Genomic DNA, 15,756 nt, shown 5'->3' with positions numbered 1-15,756 from the left:
CTGTAACTGTCCCTCTTTTTTAAAACTTTTATTTAATAAATATAATTCCAAAGTACAACTTTTGGATTATAACGGCTTTTTCCCCCCATAACCTCCCTCCCACCCGCAACCATCACATCTCCCACTCCCTCTCTGATCCCATTCTTCACCAATATTCATTTTCAATTATCTTTATATACAGAAGATCTACTTAGTATTTATTAAGTAAATATTTCAACAGTTTGCACTCAGACACACAAAGTATAGAGTACTGACTTCTCTTTAATATATCAGTTTCTTATGAGTGCTTTTCATTTAGATTATGAATTTGTTTCTGATTGCTTCTAAGCAATCTGATGATTAATTTTATGAAACCCTTTTCTGGCACATCCTTGATTTCTTCTTCAGTTTTTATCATTGAAGAGTTGCAGTGTTCCTTTGAGGGGCTCGTAGTGTTTTTCTTATTTTTATTCAGGGTTTTTCCTTTTTTTTTTTTTTTTAGCATTTCTAGTTGCTTTTCTCTTTAATTTGTGTCTTTGTGCTTGTGGTGAGATCTCCCTCTGCTTTGAACTACTATGTGTCTGTGCATTGCAAGTGGAAGCACACAGCCCCACCTCCTGGAGTTCTGCTGACTTCCAGATTGTGATGGGGGTTGGTACGAGAGCTTTGGTGCACTAAGCCCTGCCTATTGGGGCCAGGCTCACTTATCACTGGTACATGAAATTAGCTTGAGTTTTCTATATTTAAGACTTCTCCTTGTTGTACAGCTTGTGTGGTGGGGTGGAAATTACTCTGAAATGTTGTGATCCTTTTTCCCAGGTATGAAATTGTGAGGTGGCCCCCACAATTGATAGGTGTGTGCATGGGAGGCAAATGCAGTAGCACCCTGCTTACATTTGAAAATATAAACAATCAATATGTCTTCTCCCAGCTGGCTGCAGGTCCAGTTTGGGGAGGCGGGAGACAAATGGACAGGGCCATGCCCAACCTCTTCATTTGTTCCCCTATACCTTCTCTTTCTTCCCACTTGGGAAGAAACTTCAAACACAGTTTGCCATTCTCCCCTGCCCACTGCTATCCACAGGTTCATGGACTCATTATTTCTCACCTGGTTCACTGGGGAGGTGGTGGCAGTCTCTGGTTTTGGTGTCTCAACTGCACCTTTGCCACTTCCCTTTCATTTTGCTCCCTCAACGTGGACCTGCCTAGTGTTTGTTGAACTCCTGGGCTTCTCTGCACAAATTTCTCATGGTTCTGTCACTGGCTTGTATCCCCTCTCCTTAGTAACTATCCATTTGGCCCCGCGTGACTTGGAACATCCTATTGCTATACTGCCACCTTGGCCCCTCTAAGATCTATTTCCAATTAAGTTTATACACATATGTTTAATTCTATGCTAAGTAAATAATTTAACAAATAGTATATATATATATATATATATATATATATATATATATATATAAATTTCCTTAACAGTCAAGACAAGGGCTGTTCAGTCATTGCCTCTTAAAATGTCAATTTCATTTCTATTGATTGCATTTTAGATGCTCTATTAGTTATCACAGATAAGGGAGTTTATATGGTATTTGTCTCTTTGGGACTGGCTTATTTCACTAAGTTGTCCAGATTCATCCACTCTGTTGGAAATGACTGGATTTCATTTTTTTTGTACTCCTGTTTAGTATTCTATAGAGTACATATCCTATAATTTCTTTATCCAGTCTTCAGTTGACGGGCATTTGGTTGATTCAACGTCTTAGCAATTATGAGTTGAGCTGCAAGAAACATGGGGTTCAGATAACTCTTTTATTTGCTGATTTTATTTCCCTTGGGTAAATTTCCAGGAGTGGGATGGCTGGGTCATATGGTATGTCTATACTCAGATTTTGAGGTATTTCCCTGCTGTCTTCCATAGTGGCTTTACCAGTTTACATTCCCACCAACAGTGGATTAGGGTACCTTTTTCCCCACATCCTTGCCAGGATTTGTTCTTTGTTGATTTCTATATGAAAGCCATTCTAACTGGGGTATGATAAAACCTCATTTTGGTTTTGATCTGCATTTCCCTGATGACTATTGATTCTGAGCATTTTTTCATGTTTCTATTGGCCATTTGTATTTCCTCTTTTGAAAAATGTGCGTTTAAGTACTTTGCCCATTTCTTCACTGGGTTATTTGTTTTTTTGTTGTTGAGTTTCTGGATCTCTTTATTCTGATTATTAATCCTTCATCCATTGCATAGTTTGCAAATAATTTCTCGCATTTGGTCAGTTGCCTCTTCAGTTTCCTGAGTGTTTCTTTTGCAGTACAGAAGCTTCTCAAATGTATGTAATCCCATTTGTTCATGTTGGCTTTGATTTCTTGTGTCTCTGGGGTCTTTTCCAAGAAGTCGATGCCTATACCAATATCTTTTCATGTTTCCACAGTGTTTTCTAATAATTTGATGGTATTGGGTCATAGATTTCAGTCTTTAATCCATTTTGAATGGATTTTTGTGTAAGGTGTAAGGTAGGTGTCTTGCTTTATATTTCTGCATGTGGAAATCCTCTTTTCCAAGCACATTTGTTGAAGAGACTATCCTTGCTCCAGGGATTGATTTTAGAATCTTTGTCAAAGATAAGTTTGTTGTAGATTTATAGAATGATTTCTGGCATTTCCGTTCTGTTCCGTTGCTCTACAAGTCAGTGTTTGTGTCAGTATGAGGCTTTTTTGTGCCAGTATGTCTTGAAATATGATATTGTGATGCCTCCAGCTTTGTTTTTGTTGTATAAGATTGTTTTATCTATTCAAAGTCTCCTCTGTTTCCATGTAAATTTCAGCATCATTTTTTTTTCTATATTTGAGGAGAATGTTCTTGGTATTTTGATGGGTATCACATTGAATCTGTATATTGCTTTTGGGAGAATGGACATTTTGATGATATTGATTCTTCCAATCCATGAATATGGAAGATTGTTCCATTTTTTGTTTCTTCTTCTATTTTTTTCCTTTAATATTTTGTAATTCTCATCGTTGAGATCTGACATCATTGGTTAAGTTTATTCCAAGTTATTTGATTTTTTTTGTAGCTATTGTGAATGGGATTGATCTTAGAAGTTCTCTCTCAACCATGCCATCACCTGTGTATACAAAGGCTGTTGATTTTTGTGTGTTGATTTTATATCCTGCTACTTTACCGAAGTCTTCTATGCATTCTAGCAGTCTCTTAGTGGAATCTTTTGGATTTGCTATATATCAAATCATATAATCTGCAAATAGGGATAGTCTGATTCTTCCTTCCCAATTTGTATCCATTTGATTTGTTTTTCTTGCCTAATGGCTCTGGCTAAAACTTCCAGGACTATATTGAATAGCAATGGTGAGAGTGGGCATCCTTGTCTGGTTCTGGATCTCAGTGGGAATGCTTCCAACTTTTCTGCATTCAATAGAATGCTGGCCATGGATTTATCATAAATTGCTTTGATTGTATTGAGGAATGTTCCTTCTATACCCAATTTCCTTAGAGGTTTCATCAGGAAAGGATGTTGTATTTTATCAACCACTTTTTCTGCAGCTATTGAGATAATCATGTTTTTTGTTCTTTAATTTGTTAATGTGATATGTCACATTGATTGATTTTAAAATGTTGAGCCATCCCTGCATACCAGGGATAAATCCCACTTGGTCCAATTGAATGATCTTTCTGATGTGTTATTGGATTCAATTGGTTAGGAGTTTTTTGAGGATTTTTATGTCTATGTTTCTTAGTGAAATTGGTCTGTAGTTCTCATTTTCAGTTGCATCTTTTTCAGGTTTAGGAATTAGGATGATGCTGGCTTTATAGAAATAATTTTGGAGGATTCCCTCTCTTTCAACTGTTTTTAATAGATTGAGAAGAATTGGAGTTAGTTCTTTAAATGTCTGAGAATTCAGCAGGGAAGCCAACCATTCCTGGGCTTTTTGTTGTTTTGTTGAGAGGGTCTTTATTATTGATTCAATTGCTATTTGGTTGTTGATTCTGTTTATGTTTTCTGTGTCTTCATGACTCAATTTAGGCAGGTTGTATGTGTCCATGAATCTATCCATTTCTTCCAGGTTTCCTGGCATACACAGCTCTTTGCAGTAATTTCTGAGGATCCCTTTATTTCTGCGGTGTCTGTTGTTACATTTCCTTTTTCACCTCTAATTTTATTGATTTGCATCTTCTCTCTCTTTTTTTGGTGTCAGTTTTATTTTTTTTTCAAAAAGCCAGCTTTTCATTTATATTGGGCTTTTTTTTGTTGTTTGTTTCAATTTTGTTCTTGAATGTTAATTATTTCTTTTCTCCTAGTAGTTTTGGTTTTGGCTTGCTGTTCTTTTTTTAGAATAGTTCATTTATGTGGTACCTTTCCAATTTTTTGATGTAGGCACCAATTGCTATAAACTTTCCCTTTAACACTGCTTTTTTTTTTTGCTATATCCCACAAATTTTTGCATGTTGTGTTCTCATCTTCATTTGTTTCCAGAAATTTTTTGATTTCTCTTTTGTTTTCTTCATTGACCAACTGTTCATTCAGGAGTATGTTGTTTAGTTTCCATCTGTTTGCATATGTTCTAGAGATTCCTTAGTTGCTGATTCCCAGCTTAATTCCATTGTGATTTGAGAAGATGCATGGTATGATTTTGATTTTTTAAGTTGCTGAGACTTGCTTTATGGCCTAGCATTTGGTCAATCCTAGAGAAAGTTATATGCACTATAGATAAGAATATTTATTTTGCAACTGTAAGATTAATAGTTCTGTAGATATCTGTTAGGTCCATTTAGTCTATCGTGTCGATTAACTCTGTTGTTTCCTTGGTGATTCTCTGGTTGATCTGTCTATTGCTGAAAGTGGTGTAGTGAAGTCCCCCATTAGCACTGTATTGGAGTCCACGTCTCCCTTCATATCCCCTAACATTTCTTTCAAATAGCCAGCTGCATTGTAATTAGGTTATATACATTTATAATTGTCACATCTCCCTATTAAGTTGATCCTTAATCATTACATAGTGCCCTTCATTGTCTCTTTTAACAGTTTTTGTGTTAAAGTCTATATTTTCTGATATTAGGATCACTACACCAGCACGTTTTTATTTTCTGTCAAATTGGAATATCTTTTCCCATCTTTTCACTTTCAGTCTAGAAGCTTCTTTGTTGGTGAGATGTGTTTCTTGTATGAGCAAATTAATGGATTTTGTTTTTTAATCCATTCAATCAGTCTCTGTCTTAATTGGGGACTTGAGGCTATTTACATTCAAGGTGACTATTGATTTGTAATGACTTTGCCCTGGTATTTTTCTATAAATATTTCTTCTTTTTTCTATAAATATTTCTATAAATATTCCTATTGTTTACTTTGGATTTCCTTTGTACTTTTACTGGGACTTTCTGGCTTCCACTTCTTTCATAGTGATGACCATGTTTCTGTGTTTCTGTGTGCAGCACATCCTTAAGCATCTTTTCAAGGCTGGATAAGTGGTGACAAATTCTTTCATTTCTGTTTGTTATGGAAGGTTCTTATTTCACCTTCGATAATAAATGAGAACTTTGCAGGGTACAATATTCAGAATTGCCAGTTTCTTTCTTTTAAGACTTGGAATATATCTCACCATTCTCTCCTCCTAGCCTGTAGGGTTTCTGATGAGAAGTCTGTTATGAGTCTAATTGGAGATCCTCTGAAAGTAATCTGGCATTTCTGTCATGCACATTTTAGAATCATTTTTTAATGTTTTACTGTGGAGAGTTTGATTACAATATGTCATGGTAAAGATTTTTTCTGGTCATGTCTATTAACTTCCTGTATTTGGATGCCCCTTTCTTCCAGTTAGGGAAGTTTTCTGTTATTATTTCACTGAAAAGGTCTTCTAATCCTTTCTCTCTTTTTATGCCTTCAGGATCTCCTAGAATTGCATGTTGAGTTGTTTGATAGTGTCCTGTAGATTCCCTACAGTGTTTTAGTTTTCTAATCTTTTTCTTCGTATGTTTGGTCTGACTGTATAATTTCCTGTGATTTATCTTCTAAGTCAGATATTCTTTCTTCTGCTTTACCAATTCTGTTGTTAAGCCTTTTCACTGTATTTTTTTATTTGCTCTCTTGTATTCTTCATTTCCAAAATTTCATTTTGCTTTCTCTTTAAAATCCCAGTTTCATGGGAGAAATTCTTTTATGTCATGTATGAATTTCACTAGTTCTTGCATTTGCTTCTGATTACTTCGATTACTTCTAAGTAATCCTATGATCAATTTTTAAATGCCATTTCTGGCATTTCTCCTATCTCTTCATCTTCACAATTTAGTACTGAAGTGCTGTATTCCTTTGGTGGTATCGTGTTATGTTCTTTATTCTTGTTTCTTGAATTGGTGTATTTATTATTTGGTATCTGTGGAGGTACTCAAGACACTCATTGGCATTGGTTTCTTCTTCTTCTCCTCCGCCGCTGCCTTCTCCTTTGCCACCTTCTCCGCCACCTCTGCTGCCTCCTCCTCTGCTGCCGCCACTGCCACTTTGGAGAATTTTGTCTTTGAACTGTATCTGTGTGGATTAGTGGAGTGTCTGTTTTCAGTGAATACCTACAGGCATGTGGTAGGTGTGGCCAGGGAGCTCTGTTCAGTGCTCCAGGGTGAAGGGAGTATTAAGGTGACACCCAGGTTGGGTGTGGTAAATTGCCCCTTTTTTTTCTTTTTATCAGATGGGAGGTTTGTTCTGATTTGTTGTCGTGGACTCAGCTCACTTCCTCTCCTAAACGGACACCAGTGCCTGGATGCTAGCCCCAGTGGGTATAGTATTCATCCTTGCTTCCACAGGACCACACAAAGGATCTGTGCAGTCCTTGGTATAAACAAATTACCCAGTAATGTCCCTCACCAGGGAACTAGGGAGCCCTGGACATGTGTCTCCCACAGTGACTGCCCAAAATCCCAGCCACACCACAAGCCTTCCCATGCAGCTCAGTGTTTTCACCATGCTGGCCCACAAGCCTCCCACAGTCACGAGCACCAAGCCCCATGTCAGTTCTCCCCCACCAGACTCACGAGTGTCTGCTCGGCTGGTTGCTGGACATGGACATGAACTGGTGCAGCTGTTATGTGTGTCCAAAATGGCACCTGCTCTATCATCTTATTACAGGACACCATTGTAAAGTGATTGGGGAGAGAGAAACGTGTCCCCCCTTTTTTCTCCTCTAGTTTGGCAGGTACACTGTCCCCCACGGGGCTTCAAGCTGGATTCCTTCCAAGCTTTTCCTTCAACTTTATCACCAGTGGCTTGGGCTGCTGCAGTCTGGTCTTACTTCACTCTCCAAAGCAGGTATGGAGACTCTTGGCTGGTGGGGACCCACTTTGTATATGTCCACAGCTTCCACATAGGTCCATTGTGTTCCACTGATTTGTGTGGAGTTTCCTTTACCATTTTCTCCCTAACTCTTCCCTGAGACTACACTCTATCCACCTTTTTAAAATTATTTTCTCCTAGACTAGAGCAGTAAGCTCCCTCCATACTCCACCATTCTAATTCAATCACTACTCTTTTGGAAGGAAAATAAAAAGCACTGTTCTACAGCAGTAGAGACAAGGGCTGTAAGCAATAATCAATTCTCAAAATGTCAATTTTTCTTATATATGTTACTTTTTATTCTATTAGTTACTAGGGTTTAAAAAAGATTTATTTATTTGAAAGAGTTACAGAGAGAGAGGGAATGACAGAGATCTTGCATCTGCTGGTTTACTCTCCAAATGGCTGAAATGGCCAGGGTTAGTCCAGGTTGAAGCCAGGAGCTTCACTGGGGTCTCTTATGTGGATGCCAGGGGCCCAAGCATTTTGATTATCTTCTGCTGCCTTATCAGGCACATTAGCAAGGAGCTGGATGGTAAGTTGAGCAGCTGGAACTAATCTGATGCTGATATGGGATGCTGACATCACAGGCTGTGGTTTTATTAATTATGACATAATACTGGCCCTATACTTACTACTTTTTAAAAAAAATCAAAGATGGATACATTAATATCACATAATGTGAGATTTGTGAAAAGGATCATAAAATGAGAGAAGAAGGGTATATTATGTAGGGGGTATAATAAAGTGTATATATATATATACAAACCTCCACATATGAGATATGAGTAGTATTTATCTTTCTGTGTCTGGCTTATTTCACATGTCATAATGATCTTCAGTTCCTTCTATTTTGTTGCAAATGTTAAAATTTCATTCTTTTTATGGTGCATATATAGCATATTTTCTTTATCCATTAATTTGTTGATGGATATCTCAGTTGATACAACAACTTTGCTGTTATGATAATGTAATTATTGTATGAATGTTGGAAAATGTATCTAAGGAGGAGAGTAATTCAGTGACTCCAATTTTTCCTTTCTGGTTGAAAAATGCAGGCCAGCTACAAAAACTAATTTCAAACTAGGTTTCCTAAATTCCTTTTATTTTTCTCATTTCTTCTAATCTCAGACATTTCAGTTGCTCCTGGCCATGCCCCTATTCGATCATGTTCATATGGATAGATGTATCTGAAAATGGGAACACCTTTTCTTCATTCAGCAAATATTCATTGAGTAACACAGAAAGTGCTGGGGGGTAGACATAATTTGTATTCTAGCTTTTCCATTTAACACTATATAACATGAAGCTTGCAACATATTTATTTTTCAAATATATGCTTTTAATGTCTGCATAGTATTCCATAGTATGGCTACATCTTAATTTATTTTAACCTTTGCATATTATTATATGGAAGAAACAGTAGATTCAGAGTAGTAGCCACGAAACTAGAAAGAAGTTAGTACAGAGACATCATGTTTTTGGTACTAGCTAAAGTGATCAATTAAAATGTTTTCAGTTGTTATTTGAGCATTTATTAGGATAATCAGTTCATTTGTATGGTAAAGTCCAAATGTTGAATGATACATCTAGGGAATATGAAAAAAAAATTTAAAATCTGGAAAAACAAAAATATATGTAATAAATCAATTGTAATTGTATACTTGCATAAAAGATTCAGAACCATAAAGTATAGACAAGTTACTAAAGAGTCACCGAAGAGCTAAAGGGGATTATATATATCATGTTGTTATGACAGAAAATAAATACAATAAAACATGGAATAGATTTATGCAGTTTGAATCAGAAGAGGAAAAATTTCAGGTTCAAATTTCTGGGATCAGTCTCTATGGTGATTCTGGGTAACTCCAAAAAGCAGGACAACTTTCAAATCCAAAATAGGAAGTCAGAAGCTATGTTAATATTAATATATTATTTGCATCATTTACTTGGTAGAGGGTTTTAAATCAATACATATTTAAGTACGTTTCTGATGAGATAATTGTAGTAGTGCTTGAGGAAAAAGGTTTGGAAATTGGAGTCCAATCCCCTATGGCTGTTTAGTTTTGACATGTAATTCACAGTTGACCTTGAATGAGTCTGTTACTTCGATTTTCTTTTCCATAGAATAAAGAAGACACTGGACAAGGGAGAGTTTCACTCTTGATGTGGTTACCAATGAGTTTTTTTCCCTGACAGTTGTCTTGCTCAACAGGTAACAACTTCTATTTTCCTGCCCTGCAAACTCATCTAAAAAGACATGAAACAGAGCAGTGGTTACCCAAGGAGAGGGTGGGATGCCAGGGAGGATTACCAAGGAGTACAAGGAAGATTTTAAGTGTGACGAGAATGTTCATTATCATCATACTCATTAATCATGATGATGGTTGCATGGGTGTATACATTTCAAGATTTATCAAATTGTGCCATTTAAACATGAGCAGTTTGCTGTGTGCCAATTATAATTCAATATAAAGGTTTTTTTAAGAGACTGCTGATAGATTTATTTTTAGCATTTCTCATTGTGTAAGTCTGCTGGTGATTGCCCTTTCAGCTTTTGTATGTCTGAAAACGCATATATAATAATAATTGATAGAATTAAAAAAAGAGAGGATGATCCTACATGGACAGCAGGATACGCAGTAGACTCATAGAATGGCAAATGCCCTAAACAGCACTCTGGCCTCAGAATCAGCCCTTAAGGCATTCGGATCTGGCTAAAAAGCCCATGAGAGTATCTCAGGCATGGAAAGCCAAGTCACTGTAGCAAAAAATGACCTAAATTAAAGATTTATGTGAGTGAGATCCTGGTGGAAAGAAGGAGCCATCAAAGAAGGCAGTACCTTTCTCTGAAGGGAGGAGAGAACTTCCACTTTGACTATAGCCTTGTCTAAATAAGATCGGAGTTGGCAAACTCATGAGGCTTCCATAGCCTTGGCAGCTCATGACAAGAGCCTCTTGGGTGATTACTGACATCATAAATAAGAATGTCAACTGATAAATCAACAACAGGAGTCACTGTGCACCTAATCCCCATGCAGGGCCTCTGTCCTTAATGTGTTGTACTGTGAAACTTAACGGTAAAACTACTACCCAAACAGTACTCTATACTTTGTGTATCTTTGTGGGTGCAGTCTGTTGAAATCTTTACTTAATATATACTAAGTTGATCTTCTGTATATTAAGATAATTGAAAATGAATGTTGATGAAGAATGGGATGAGAGAGGGAGTGGGAGATGGGATGATTGCAAGTGCAAGGGAGGTTATGGGGGGGAAGCTGCTATAATTCAAAAGTTGTACTTTGGAAATTTATATTTATTAAATGAAAGTTTAATAAAAAGATATAGAACATTTGAAGTAGTTCCCCTTTTTTTTGTATGTGGCAAGAGCATCCAAGCAGCTCTTTTATAGAATCTTTCCAATATACAATAAAATATTATTAACTAGTCATAATGCCATTTATTAGATTGCTAGACTTATTCACTCTACATAAATATACCTCTGTGTCCTTTCCTCTGTATCTGTCTTCCCATTTCCTACTTCCTGTTGTGCTACTGGTAACATTTCTGTAGTCTCCTTTCTATGTATTATATATCATTTTAAATGTCTTCTTTAAGTGAGATAATATATTTTGTGTCTGTCTTAATTCATTCTGTGCAATGCCCCATAAATTCATCCATATTATCACAAAAGTCAGTATCTTCTTTGTTAAGACAGAATACTATTCCACTGGAGCATGCAAGGTCTTCAAAAGTTCATAGAAAATGTCTTATGAAAAAAACCATGCTCAAGCAAGATGTCCACCATCAGATGAAAGGATGAAGAAAATATACATATACACACAATGATTATCATTCAACTATGATATAAATGGAATTCTATTGTTTACATCAAAATTGTTGCAACTGGAGGACATCATGTGTTAAATAAGCTAGACACAGACACATGCTGCATGTTCTCCCTTATGTGTGGGAGCTAAAATATTAATAAAAACCCTATGTATCAATTTCAATTTTTGGCACCAAAATAGATTTAATATTTTTTTCCATGAAAATAATTGCACTTTTCATGAACCTTTTGAGTTTGTCTTGTATACATACCACAATTTATTTGCTCAGACATCTGTTGAGAGTGGCTTAGATTGTTTCCCTATATTGGCTATTGAATAATTGTACAATGAACATGGTAGTGCTGATATTACAATCAAGTCTTGATTTAATTCCCTTTGATTATATACAAGAAGAGAGATTTCTGGCTTATATGGTAATTCTATTTTTAATTTTTGAGGAAACTTCATACTGTTTTCTATAATGATTACACCAATCTGCATTCCCACAAAGTATATATAAAGGTTACATTTTCTCCTAATACCAAAACTTGATATCTTTTGTCTTTTTGACAATAGTTATTCCAGCAGATCTGCAGTGATATCTCATCATTGTTTTAGTTTTCATTACATGATGATTAGTGATGTTGAACATATTTTCATATACTTGTTGGCTCATTTGTATATCTTCTTTTGAGAAGTGTTTATTCAGGTTTTTGCCCATTTTAAAATTAGGTTATTTGTTTTCTTGCTAATGAATTATTTGAATTCTTTATATATTTTGGATATTGACCCTTATTTGATATATGGTTTATAATTATTTTCTACCACCTCATAGGCTGGCTTTCCATTTTGCTGATTGTTTTCTCTGATATACAGAAAACTTTGAGCTTGTTATAATCTCACATGCTTAATTTTGCTTTTGCTGCCTATGTCTTTGGTGACAAGTTCCCCAAATCCTTATCAAGCCCAATATGAAGGAACATTTATCCTATGCTCTCTTCCTGGAGTTTTATAGTTTCACGCCTTATGTTTAATGCATTTGAATTGATTTTTGGGTGTGTTGTAAGAGAGGGATTCAATATTCTTTTTTTGCATGTGGCCATCCAATTTTCCCAGACATAATTTACCATGAGATTGTTCCTTTTATCATTATGCATGGAGCCTTGGTTACTATAATTTTGTAGTGTATTTTCAATTCTAATAGTACAATGTCTTCTGCATTGTTCTTCTTTCTCAAGGTTACTTTGGCTATTTGGGGTCTTTTGTGACTCTATATGACTTTCAGGAATTTTTCTTATTTATATAAAGAATTGAAATTTGATAGGGATTGCACTGAATATATTGCTATGGGCGTTATGGGCATTTTAAAAATATTGATTCTCTAAAACATACATGTGTATATTTTAATTTATTTATCTTTTCTATTTTTTTCTTGTGTAAATATTATATATTTTCATCGTACTGAAATTTCACTTCCCTGGTTAACTTTGTTCTTCAGTATTTAATTTTTTTTTTTGCCAGGCAGAGTTAGTGAGAGACAGAGAGAGAGAGAGAGTGAGAGACAGACAGACAGACAGTGATAGAGAGACAGAGAGAAAAGTCTTCTTTCCATTGGTTCACTCCCCTAATGGCCACTATGGCCGGCACTGCCTGATCCGAAGCCAGGAGCCAGGTTTTTCCTCATGGTCTCCTTTGCGGGTGCAGGGACCCAAACACTTGAGCCATCCTCCGCTGCCCTTCCAGGCCACAGCAGAGAGCTGGACTGGAAGAGGAATAACTGTGACTAGTACCCGGCACCCCAACTGGCACTAGAAACCAGGGTGCTGGTGCCGCAGGCGGAGGATTAGCCAAGTGAGCCACGGCACCGGCCAGTATTTAAATTCTTAATAAATCTTATAAATGGAATTGTTTACTTGATTATTTTTCAAATAGTACATTATGAGTATATAACTACTAGTTTTTGTATGTTGATTTTGTCACTTATAATTTCACTGAAATAATGTATTATGGGATGTTGGCATCTTTAGGTGGTGGTTTAACCTGCTGCCTTAAATTCAATCTACTTTTATTCAAGACAATTATGATAAACAAAAGCTTACTATTGCTGCTGTAGAAGCTCTCTATTGCATCATTTAATTCAATCATTGCTTTCTTCAGCTCCAAAATTTGCATTTGGTTCTCTTTAAAATCTTTTCTATTTCTTTGTTGAATTTCTTGTTCTGTTCTTGTGTTGTTAAAATGCTTAATCTGTGTTCTCTTGACAACTACATTTCTTTAGAATAACTATTTTAATTCTTTTATAAAAATTTTATTTAAGGTATGCAAATTTTGTATATACAGATTTAGGACATAGTGATATATCCCACCCTGCCCTCCTTCCTGCCCACATTCCCACACTACTTCCTCCTCTCTTGCTTATTCTCACTCTTAATTTTTACAAAGATCTATTTTCAGTTTGCATTATATTCAGAAGATTAACTGTACACTAAGAGTTCAACAAATAGTATGAAGAAAAAAACATTGTTCCTCAGTAGAGACAAGGGCTATAAACAATCATCAAAGCTCAAAATATCAATGTCACTCCTGTACATTACATTTTAGGTACTCCATTAGTTACCACAGATCAGGGAAAGCATATGATATTTGTCTTTTGGGGACAGCCTATTTCACTAAGTATAATGTTTTTCAGTTGCTTCTATTTTGTTGTAAACAACAGGATTTCTTTTTTTTTATGTCTGAGTATTATTCCATAGTGTATTTATACTATAATTTCTTTATCTAGTCTTCAGCTGATAGACATCTGGGTTAATTCAATATCTTCCACATTGTGAATTGTGCTGCAATACACATAGGGAATACAGATTACGCTTTCATATGCTGATTTCATTTTGTCTGGGTACATTTCCAGAACAGGGATTGCTGGATTATATGCTATATCTATTTTGGAATTTCTGAGGTATCTCCATACAGTATTATGTGGGGAGCAACTCGGACTAGACTAAGTTACTGGAATTAAGACTTATTCTATGCATCTGCTCTCCCACAATATGGCGCTGGGAGAGGAGGAAACAGCTTCTACTCAGCTGCCTCCAGTTCAACCAATAAACAGCAGGACCTGCTCCTGATTGGAGGAGAGCAGCGTACTCGGCTTTGTGGGTAGCAGAGTTGGGATTGGTGGAAGAGGACTATAGAGGAGAGAGACAACATGCACAAGGAACATCTATCTGAAGGAACACCTGTGCAGCCCCTGAGAGAGCCGGCGGGTGGTGTGCTGCTCCCCCGCAGAAGTGGGGAAAGTGGCAGGGGGAACCGCCCTTCCACGGAGGTGGAAGGGTCGGTAGCCAACCCGGGAAGAACCAGCAGCAAACCCGGGAAGGGCCGAGCAGATGAAAGAACAATGCAGGGTCTTGTGTCGTTCCTCCACGAAGAGGGGGAGCGACATAATGGTGCCGTGACTCAGATAGGAAGCCTAGGCAGGGTTTAGTGTCGTTCCTCCATGAAGAGGGGGAGAGACATAATGGTGCTGTGACTCGGATAGGAAACTTAGGAGGAAAGAAACGGGAAGAAGTGGGAAAATACCGGAGAGAGAGACTAGCAAAGAGCCTAGGGAAAACCCGGATGGAAAAGGTGCCGGAAGAAGGTATCAAAAGCCTAGGCATAGACTCAGATACGGACTGTGGAAAAGAAGTTAGGATTGAAAGCTAGGATTGAAAGTGAAAGTGAAACCAAGAAGAAACTTAGACTCTGATGCGGACTATGGCGGGGAAGCTAGCAGATCGAAAGCGAAAGTGAAACCTAGAAGAAACTTAGACTTGGATATGGACTGTGGGGAGAAGCCAGGAGAAATGAGAGGGGAATATATTGGAAGAAAAGTTAGGAAACATACCGGTTAGAGAAAAATGTTAGGGAGGATGAAGCCGCGGGGGCAGGCCGAGGCGGAGACATAAGCTATGTTGGGATTCGTTGAGTCAGCCCAGGGAACAAGGGGCGAAAATCTGGAACCAGAGGCGGAGACGTGGGCCAGGTTGGAATCCGTCAGATTAGCCCGGGGAGCAAAAGACGGGAAGCCAAACTGAAAGGCGCAGACGTGAGCTAGGTTGAATTCGCCAGGTTAGCCCAGGGAACTTAGACTGAATACCGGTGGCGGAAACGTGAGCTAGGCTGTGTGACTCGTGGAAGCCGCTGCGCGCAGAGAGAGCGCGTGGGGCACAAACGGGGAGAGTGCACGGGGCATGAATAGGAAACATGGGGCTAGCGCGAGGCCATGGTGCGGGTGCGAAGGGCACAGAGACCGCGGAGCGCGCGAAGCCGGGAAGCCGCCGCGGGGCGAGGCGCCGAGAAGCAGCCTCGGGGCGGGCGCAGGGAAGCCACGGGGATAAGAGAAACAGAAGTTTAGAAGTAAAATGAGAAAAATAGGAATGCTGGTAGATAGAAGTAAAATAGGAGAAATAGGAATGCCCGGGGATAGGGAAATAGAGAAAAATAAGGCCTCCCCACAACACGGCAATGAGAGAGCTTGGATTCGGTCTGCCTGATTAGTAAGACCTGTGGGCGGCTGCAGGTCACCGAAGACAGGCACGTTATCAACACCAATAAGTCTCCCCACAAGACGGCAATGA

At 37.7% G+C, this 15,756-nt stretch overlaps 1 long non-coding RNA gene across 3 annotated transcripts in view; it reads left to right on the top strand.

Moving 5' to 3' along the window:
• The window catches only part of LOC127487255 (uncharacterized), a 67,181-nt gene that overhangs the window by 13,718 nt on the left and 37,707 nt on the right, over positions 1 to 15,756 (top strand). Inside the window, exon 2 of one of the 3 annotated variants that reach the window (XR_007913921.2) lies at positions 9,435 to 9,522. The exons of the other annotated variants lie outside the window; for them this stretch is intronic. This is a non-coding gene — a long non-coding RNA (uncharacterized lncRNA). The remainder of the gene's footprint in view (positions 1 to 9,434; positions 9,523 to 15,756) is intronic. 3 annotated transcript variants of the gene reach the window in all.

This window comes from Oryctolagus cuniculus, chromosome 9 (assembly GCF_964237555.1).
Source record: "Oryctolagus cuniculus chromosome 9, mOryCun1.1, whole genome shotgun sequence".
NCBI classification, from domain to species: Eukaryota; Metazoa; Chordata; class Mammalia; order Lagomorpha; family Leporidae; genus Oryctolagus; species Oryctolagus cuniculus.
This window is presented reverse-complemented; position numbering and strand designations above follow the sequence as displayed.